Here is a 10566-nt window from a genome sequence, read left to right as displayed (position 1 = left end):
AATGATCCAAAGCATACAAGTAATTCAACAAAAGAATAGCTTCAACAGAACAAAATACACCTTCTGTAGTGGCCCAGTCAGAGTCCTGACCTCAACCTGATTGAAATGCTGTGGCATGACCTTAAGAGAGCGATTCACACCAGACAACACAAGAATATTGCTACACTGAAACAGTTTTGTGAAGAGGAGTGATCCAAAATGACTCCAGATCTTATTAAGTCCAAAGGTTCACATACTTTTTCCACCCTGCACTGTGAATGTTTACATGTTATGTTCAATAAAAACATGAAAACATATGTTTGTGTACTATTTTTTTTTTAGTAGACCGTGTTTTTGTATTGTTGTGACTTAGATGAAGATCAGAGCACATTTTATGACCAATTCATGCAGAAAACCATGAAATTCCAAAAGGTTCACAAAGTTTTTCTTGTCACTGTATATGCTGATAGCAGTGTAAAAGTAAACAGTATCATGTGATGATTTCGTTGTTAATTTTGTTTTATTGCTTTTCTTTTTCTCGTTTAACTGTCCATTATTAAAAAAGAATCATACACTTATATTTACTTTTATTTTTTGTTGTTATTGTTTCCGTTGTATGTAAAAGAGTTATTTTACAGTTCTTTTACAGTTGTTTCTCTCATGAAACTGCCATTTATTATAACTTGCCTTTGCCCTATTGAGATACTGCACCAGACTTTTATCTTAGGGAGTCAGACAGGATGCTCCAGCATGGAATTCACCTCGAGACAAGAATCAACTGTAATATCTTACAGACAATTATTATCTATTCTCCCTCCCATCTGAAATCTATAAAAAAAACCTGCATGTGTTAGATTCTTTGAGTTTTGCCTCTGTCAGTGCATGTTCCCTTGGGCAAGACAAATTAAAGGACTGCCTTGTTAATCTCATCTGTGGTCCTGAGAAGTTTCTTTCAGAAATTTTCCTATCAATTATACTTGTTTATTTATCTGTTACGGTCCCTGTGGGCCTGCAGCCTCTATCATGGGCATAGTCATGGTTTGGCTGTTGTCAAAGAAAGGATTATATTTCCCCCCATAGAGAATGGTTGCAGTTTTCCTTGCTGTAGAGGCGTAGATGACATAGGACTTTAAGCTGGAGGCAGTACTATGCGCAACCTAAGTGGGGTTGATGTAGAAGGGGACCTAGGTGGTGTTGAGACGTAACTATAGATCTAGCAATGACGGTGGTAAAGTCAGGCAGCTGGTTTTGTCTCTTTTCTCCTTGTACAGGTTACTCTTTTGCTGGTTACTCAACCCTTAGGCCCCAAGCTGCACCTGCATTCTGTGGTGGTGCTGTTGCTGGTTGGGGCTGTTATGCAACCGAAAAGGGGTCGAGGTCCAAGTCCAGTTTCAGTCCAGTTTCAGCCCAGTGATCTGGACATACTGTACTGTAGAGATGAGACAAGCCTGGAGGGTATGATGGTGGTATTTGTAAATGAGCAATATCATGTTTGCTTCCTTTATCTATTGACGTATCTTTACAATGTGGTTCTGTAGTCAGTTTTATTTGTAACAGTTTATACTTTGCTTCTTTCCCCCCTTACCCAGGCTGGGCACAGTTTCACAGTTTCTCTGTGAGCTTCAGTGACCTACTTAGTCTTGACTGAGTAAGGCTGGTTGTTCCAAACAACTATGTCAGTATCCACCCCTACTGACTGAAGATCAGTCTTATCTCCCTGACTGAGAATCCCATGTGGCTCCCACTAGATATCAGGAAGGAAAAACTACTGTGTAGTGGAGGTTGAGGCTGCAGAATCCAGTGAGTTTGTGTTCCCCAGGGTGAGCTCAGTCCACCATCTGTGAACTCCCCTGACTACCACTTAGCATATCACACTTCTGACACCAGAATTGCTGTGAATGCTGTGATGATTTCATTTATTAAGGCAAAAAGCTGTCCAGACCTGCCTGGCCCTATCTGAAAAAGTAATTGCTCCCCGTTTGCTAAATCATGAATGCTGAGTTTAATTTCACTTGCCACACCCAGGCCTTATTGAATCAAGAAATAATTTAAATAGACACTCTCAGATACAGTAAAACACTCTAAAAGATGGATAAAAGCAACACATCACATGCTGTGATCTAAAGAAATTCAAGAACAAGTGAGAAACAAAGTCATTGATATGTATCGGTCTGTAAAGGGTTCCAAAGCTTTCTAAGGATTTTTTAGACTCCAGTGAACCACAGTGAGAACCATTATCCACAACTGGAGAAAACCAGGACTGGAACCTTTTCCAGGAGTGGCTGGACTATCAAAATTACTCTAAGAGCATAACGATGACTGACCTAGGAGATCATAAAAGAACCCAGAACAACATCTAAAGAACTGCAGGCCTTACTTAGTTAAGCTGAGTGAGAAGTGTCTTTTGCCACTTATGACCAAAAAGAAAACAAAGGCTCGTCTCACATGTGCCAAAAACATTCTGATTATCCCAAACACAAAGGCAAATATTCTGTGGGCTGATGAGACCAAAGTTTAACTTTTGGAAGGTGTGCTTTGTGTTACATCCAGCAATAAACTTCGCAAGCTTTTTGTGATCTTCTGTAAGCTAAAACAAATCTGTCCTTGGGAGGACTCTCCATTAGATTAAAATGTCTTTACGTTGGAACTGGTCTCCCCAAGGACCGATGTGGTAGTTGTTTGTATTATTGTTTTGTTTGTATAACTGTTTCCTGCTCCCCAACCGGTCGAGGCAGATGGCCGTTTAACTTGAGCCTGGTTCTGCTGGAGGTTTCTTCCCCTAGGGGGAGTTTTTCCTCTCCACTGTTTGCCTAGTGCTGCTCAAGTTGATCTTGTTGGGCTACATGTGTTTCTTGTCTGTCTTGTGAAGCACTTTGTAACATATGTTTAGAAAAGTGCTCTATAAATAAATTTATTATTATTATTGTTATTATTATTATTATTATTATAATTCTTATTATTATTATAAACTGGTGGAGTGATGGTCTGGGGTATCTTGCCCTAATTGTTGGAACCATGAATTCTGCGCTGAACCAAAAAATTCTGAAAGAGAAGGAGAAGTCACAGTTTGTGACCTTAAGTTCAAGTTGGGTTGAGCAGCAGGACAACACACAAGCAACTCTGACTCTGAATGGCACAAACATCAAATACAAATAAATAAATTAATTAACTATGTTTTGAAAGTGGCCTAGTTAGGTCCGGACTTACATCAACAGTTGTGGCTGCCAAGCGTGTCACAACCAGTTATTAGGTTTAGGCGGCAACTACATTTTCATAAGGGCCAGGCAGGTTAAAAACAGGTTTGCAAAACCAAGTTTGCATTTGGTTTTTACTTTTTTTAGCATTCAATTTTAATTTTTTAAATTAAATGTTATTTATATTTATAGTGCCGAATCACAACAGAAGTCATCTCAAGCTCTTTACAGTGTAAGGTTTAAGACCTTAAAAAATGCTAAGCATATACAGAATTATATAGAAAATCCAACAATCCCACTCTAGGCAACAGTGGAGCGGAAGAAACAGAAGAAACCTCTGACAATGAGGCCTGGCGCAGTTTTCAACCGTGGCTCCTGGATTCACTTAAGGTGGACTTGTTTTGTTATTTTGCCAGATTAGCTTGCTGAATGTTGTCAGTACTGCTAAACAGCTACAAAGATTTAAAACTACATTTATGGCAGTAGTAGGTTGGACAGTGTTAATAAAGCAAGTTTATGTAACATCATTATAATGTGGTACAGGTTAGAAGTTTCAGCAGGCTCTGACGGTACTCTAGGGACAGCACAGCAACCCTGTATGACTATTAAGATTGAAGTTACTCTAAAAAGTACAGAATCACTGACTTAGTTGTCTCTCAAACTTTTGTATTTTTATTTCAGCACACCATGAAGCTGCAGTGACGTTAGGATAAATTACAGTGTGTGTCTTTGTCTGTCCTGTCGTCGTCCTGCAGCTTCTTCTAGTATTGCTTTCCAAACAGCACTGACTTTTCAGCTGCTGATTTTACACTGGGAACGTTACAGAACTCAGTAGATTGAAATTTGTCACAACACAAGTTATGCCCAACAACAAATATTCTGTTAAATGTATTTCTGTGTTCAATCTGAAAATGAATTATTTTCTTTACACTTCACATGCATGTAAACAGCTGTTGTTTCAATAAGCTTCTGCAATGTCACAACATTTATTCCCATTCTGAGTTGCATTAATTTTTCACCAAGATCTTGTATTGATGATGGGAGAGTCAGACAGCTGTGCAAAGTCTTCTCCAGCACATCCCAAAGATTCTCAATGGGTTTAAAGTTTGCACTCTGTGGAGACCAATCTATGTGTGAAAATGATGTCATACTCCCTGAACCACTCTTTTACAATTTGAGCCCTATGAATCCTGTCATTGTCATCTTGGAATATGCCTGTGAAATCAGCACTGCCCCCACAGGCCTGTACAGTAGGCACTAGACATGATGGGTGCATCACTTCACCCTCCTCTCTTCTCACCCTGATGCTCCCATCACTCTGGATCAGGGTAAATTTGGACTCATCAGACCACATGACCTTCTTTGATTGGACAGTTCTTAACCCAGTTTTAGTGGTTTCATCAATCTCCTTAATTTTTTTCTTTGATTGATGCATGCTAATAATGTGAATGTAAAATATGTGTAATCTGAAACAGATTAACATCTTTTCCTCAACCACAGAATTTGTCTTCTGACATGGTTGTTTAAAGAATTAGAAGCTCTTCTCTGCATCAGTTAGGGTTAAATAACTTGTTGCCAGCTGAATCCTACTTATATCAAATCCAGGTGGTGACTTTTTTTGTGGCCAAGCAGTGTATTACAAACACTGAAGAAAGAATACATAACTTACATTATTTCCGTTTTATTTATTTTCTGATTCTGATCGATGTTTTATTTTGGAACATTTCCAGATTCTCTGGACATCTATCTATGACTCACTCTTGATCCATGTCAAGATGCTTGCCTCGGTCACATGTCTTGCCTACACCTCTATCTTCTTAAAGGGGCTGCTCAGGCCTGTAACACATAATACATTACCGCTAAACTGAAACCCCCAAGTTAGCAAAATGAACAAACAACAAACGTCTTTGGAAAGTTTCTTTGCGCAAGGTAAAAGAGCCAGTGAGGAGACAGAAGAAGAGCCTATGATTTCAAAGAAAAAGAAAGCTGCATTGAGTCCTACTGGAAATATAGTTTCATTGCGACAGGTTGTGTTTTTTTTTTAAGAAGAAGTTTTTGTAAGAACAACCCGTCACCATAAAACAATATTGGTGGCGGCAGTAGCTCAGGTGGTAGAGCAGTCTACAAACCCCAATGTGAATGGTTTGATTCCCAGTTCCAATTGGCTTCTTGCTGAGGTATCCTTGAACAAGACACAGAAACCCTGTAGTAGCGCAGACATACTGTCTGGCAGCTGTCCAACCACAATTTCCCTAAAGGCATCAATAAAGTATTCATTATTATTTGAGCTCTAACAGGAGGAAGTGCTATATGTGGGGTAATGTGACTGACCTCTGACACCACTGACTTCACAGCCATCCTCAATCCTTTATTGTATGATGTAATCCATGAACTTTTGTAAGTCATTAGGATCACCCTAACATGAGAACTGACTGATCTATTGAATTCAGTAAGTGCTACTAGTTGGGGTAATTGTACTTGACAAGAACAACCAAGTGCATTGGAAGTCATAGTCTCAGACAACTTCAAATGGAGCCATTCATGATTCCCATCTTCACAAGTGCTTCTCAAGAACATGACATGAATAGGCTGTATCGACCGAGATACAGAAGTCAGTGATAACACAATCTGAATTTTGGCATTAATGTTACCCTGACACAAACACTGACATTAGTTCACATTACAGTAAGTGCTTTTGTTGGGGTAGTAAAATTGAGCTATGCATCTTCAGATGTGTGAGTTGAAAATTGTTTTGATAATCTCAGTAAGAGATGCACTCCAACTTTAGTCACATTCTTTAGAGAAAAATTGGGAAAGTGCTATGAAGTTGGGATGTAATGCTTCACTGAATACCAACACATTTTCACACATTGATACCTTGCATTGTTACACTAATTCAACATTAACAATGTTTCTACACATGCAATGCAACTCAATGGTAGGAGTTAATTTGTCTTATTTCAAAGCTGTGCAGCCACCTACATATGCATTGTTTCATTGTACTGTTCAGATGCATTGATGAAGCTGCAACTTGTCATGATATGTAAATGCCCTGAATCAAGAAAATTGCTGCATAGCTGACTAATCATCAACCATCAACACCTCACTAGAGTAAAAGGTGATGGCTGTGATTGACCCATTATCAAGTCCATTGAAACTTGTGTGGGAAGGGCTTCATTCTGTATTTAGGGTGGATACAATCCTCCAAGTTGAACCACTTTCACTGTGACTGGAACACATTGCAGAGGATGCCAGAAGGAATCATCTAGTTTATGGGTTGTGTTTGAATTCAGTAAGTTCAAAGTGTTGAGACTGTTGTGTGTGAGAAGAGACAGAAATGGAGGTAAAAGGGGATTCAAATCACATTCAGATAACTGCATTGACAAAACACAATCTAACCTTATTAACATTTCTTTCACACCATGTGTGCAACAGAAGAATATGACATGAATAGGCTGTACCGACCAAGATAAAGTCAGTGATAACAAAATCAGAAATTTGGCATTAATATTACCCTGACACATACACTGACATTAGTTCACATTACAGTTGGGGTAGTAGAATTGAGCTCTGCTACAATTCTCCAAGTTAAACCACTTCCACTGTGACTGGAGTACATTTCAGAGGATGCCAGAAGGAATCATCTAGTTTATGGGGACGTTTACGAGTTTACGTGCAACAAATGAGAAAATCTGATCTGGAGCATATTTTCAAAGCATGGTTTACAGATTTTATGTGTACAAGGACAGAGAAAATGAGTGTTGAGTGAGACAACACTCATTTTCACGGTGCAAACTGTGTGAAATAAGAAAATAAATGGTGTAAAGTTAGGTGACTTCTTGAAACAGGAAACACAAAGTGAATTAAAATTAAAGAACTGAGAAAAGTTTTCATCTGCAGCATCAAAAGAAACTCTCTTTTGACACTTAACACAAATTGTAATAAAAATTAAATGACCCTCACCATACATGGTTTGGAGTATTATTACAGCAGTTTTAACTTCATCCTGGGAGGGACATTTAACACCTCTGCTCTAAAAGGAAGGATTATACAATTAAGCAAACATGCATCATGAGTTCAATGTGCTGTGAGAAAGTGTCTTCATAGATTAGCACAAGAAAACTGGGAGAACTGGTCTGATATGGAGAAGGCATGGAGAGGTTATGGTGCCTTCTTAGAAGATTTGCACGAGTCACAAATGAGATGAGTCCATCATATCGGCTCTGTCTCTTGACTGATGCTCTTCTTCATTATGGGAGGAGAAAATCAGCTGATATAGGTTTACCCCGTTCGTGCATTGACAGAAAAGTATTTAAAATGCTTAGATAGAAATAAGAACTGTAAAGCTAACAACATTTGTTTGTAGAAGTGCAGAGCCATCACCGATGGGAAAAACAGATAAGGTCGCCAATCTGGAGGAGTTGGCTGCCATCTTGAAAGAGGCACCAGTTAAACCTTCAATACTGTATATTTATGGTGTTAAGTTCAGTCTTGAACAAACTGATAATTCTGTTTATCTGTGAAGATTCTCAGTCATCCAGGTGAAGTTATCTTGTCCTTCTTATTCTGCCTCAGACAAGTGACTCAGACAAATACATATTCTAAGTGAAATAACTAAGGTTATTGTCACTGACATCATCAATGCATCCACAGTTACTGTAATGTCTTCCTTCTCTGGTTTGATGAACAGAGGAATCTAGTATGACATACTTTATTGATCCCCTTGGGAAAATTGTTGTATAATGGGAGATTGAATTTTGTCTTATAAATCTATAATCTTATATATACAGTGTTCCCAAATGGAAAAAGGATTCAACCATCAACAATGAATATGTAAGCATTTTACTTACTGTGTTTTGTGTTTACACATGTGCATTGCTTTACATGACAGTGATGCGGCCAGTTGTAACATAAGTATTTTATATGTAGCTCCTGTACTCATGAGTCATCTGTTGCAGATGAAATAACATAACAAAGGCTTTTTAATAGCTAACATTTCAAGTGTACTGTGTTTAGGAATGAATCTTGTCTTCAAGCAACTGAAAGACGGCACCATATCACAAGAAGATGGCATCAGTCAGATACGATTTTCCAGTCAACACTGCGAGAACATGACCAGGACATTTAGGCACCGACTGAGGCAAAGGAGAGACTTAAACTCATCCTAAGTGTAAATACCCAGGTACAATTACTTGTGTTTGTAGTTGATTTAAATGAAATTGGCCACCACCTATTCAGCCCTGTTTGTTTTTCAGTGTCTCCTTTTTACTCCTTTTAAGTTAGTGATTAGTTGAAGCTGTTTGTCTGTCTACACCATACAAATATGTATTTTTGACAGGTAAACACTGTGAGATATCACTTCCTTGTGTCACAGTTAAGATTAGTGTGGGAAAATATCAGCCAATTAAGGATCAGCCAGAAATGGATTAACAGATGCATGTAGAAGATTATACATAAAATAATTTTGGTACAATCGGCACTGAAATTGACTTTGTTTGGGAAACTGATGTAAAATATGTGACGTTACTGGCGTAACCATGGCAACCCTGATTGTGGTAATATGGTGAGCAGAATATAAAATGGAATCATTATTAATTAAGTCATTATCAGTTTGACATGTACACTGGACAGATGTACAGATGGAGCCACTGCAAAGAAAACACTCTTTTTGACACGTACAGTGTTTTCCAGTTAAAATCTTTCCTGTAGTATCTAGTACATAGTATGTACCATGCATCATTGTTAACTGCAGCGTGTGTTGTCTGTCTCTAATATGTTACAGAGAGTGTCACTTATCTAAAGTACAGTTATGATAGAGAAAATTTAATAGAGTTGGATCTGAAGACAAAGACATGGATCGCTCTGAAACCGCAGGCCAACATCATCCAGTCAGTAAGGACTATAAGCTTCTTCTTCATCAAAGTGATTATTAGCCTCTCCCACTAACACCTCTAATTCCTCTGGATTGAATTTCTTCCTGCGGTTAAGCTGGTCTCTCTCCAAAGCCTTCATGGTGGACACTAGTGAAACACACAATCCTCATTTCAATATGGCCGCCTCCACCTTGTTTGCTCCTGTTCAATCACGCACCTATTCTTAGAGCATCAAACGAAACGCAATGCTATTTAATCTTAGTGGGTGAAGATTAATACTCTTGAGGCTTGAGGCAGAGAGGAGGTGCAGACAAACCAGGTGTTTATTCTCACCCACACAAACCATGAACATAACCAACACACTAAACAAAAACGACAAAATGGCACAGGCTCTGCAGCCTTCCTTTCATGGAATAAGCTGGCAGTCATTTTATACTTAGGGCTGCCCCCCCTTGATCTTCAACAACTCACAGAGAGATCTAAATTTACAGCCATGAAAACATACTGAATATGAATATGAATTATATAAGTAATAAATGCATTCAAACAAAGAGTGTGTGTGTGTGTGTGTGTGTGTGTGTGTGTGTGTGTGTGTGTGTGAATGGGTGCAGAACATTTACCATTTACCATAATACAGCACTATCAGTTCATTTCATCTGTTTTGCAAGACAACAGATTAAACTGTAGATGAAGAGGTTCACAGCATTATATTCACGTCACAATAGAAAGATTGTTCTTTCACTGAACAGCGCAGTTTGGCTGCTGTGAAACAGTTTTTGTCATTCTTGATTTACAGACTAATACATGTGGTGATACCTTGACGTTTGTTTTGGCACCAGAACCAGGTTTCCATTTCTGTTTTCAAGGGAATATCTGGATGGATCCGTTTCTCTTTTTCTCTTCCGGTGTCGATAGTTAATCTTTGGCTTTCTTCTTTCTCCACCCTGGTCACGATTCCTCACTTCTTCTACCTCCATTATCTTCTTCTCTTTTACTTTCTCCTCTTGTCCAGATCCTCCTTCAGTGTCTCTGCCCAACCATGATGAAACCTTCCAGACAAGTGTGGATCAGGTCAAACCTGAAGACCGGAGTAGGTACGACTGTGTGTTTCAGCTCTTTGGTGTAGTGAATGAGGCCATCAGCAGACTGACAAAACTCTGATTAGAACCAACTTGGGGAAGAATGGAATCAAGTGTGATAGAAAAACACACCTGATCATCTGTTTGTCCATTTAACTTAGACCTGGATCACAACTACAAGGTTTATGTCCCAAAGAATCTGGCTAATTCTAATGGAGACCAGCTTTGATTCTGAATTCAAACCATCTTTCATTTTTCTATAGGCAGTTCATTTCATTATACTCATCAGTCATTGTTTGTGGAAATGCAGGAACATCCCAAACATTCTTACTGTGTCTGTTTTTTTTTTTGTTGTTGTTGTTGTTTCTTGATTTTTTGTGTAGTTTCTAGAATTAATACTGTAATCTGTCTCTATTTTAGGTGTCAGACCTACAAATAGAA

Source organism: Anabas testudineus, chromosome 11 (assembly GCF_900324465.2).
Source record: "Anabas testudineus chromosome 11, fAnaTes1.2, whole genome shotgun sequence".
NCBI lineage: Eukaryota > Metazoa > Chordata > Actinopteri > Anabantiformes > Anabantidae > Anabas > Anabas testudineus.
Note: the sequence above shows the minus strand (reverse complement) of the source record.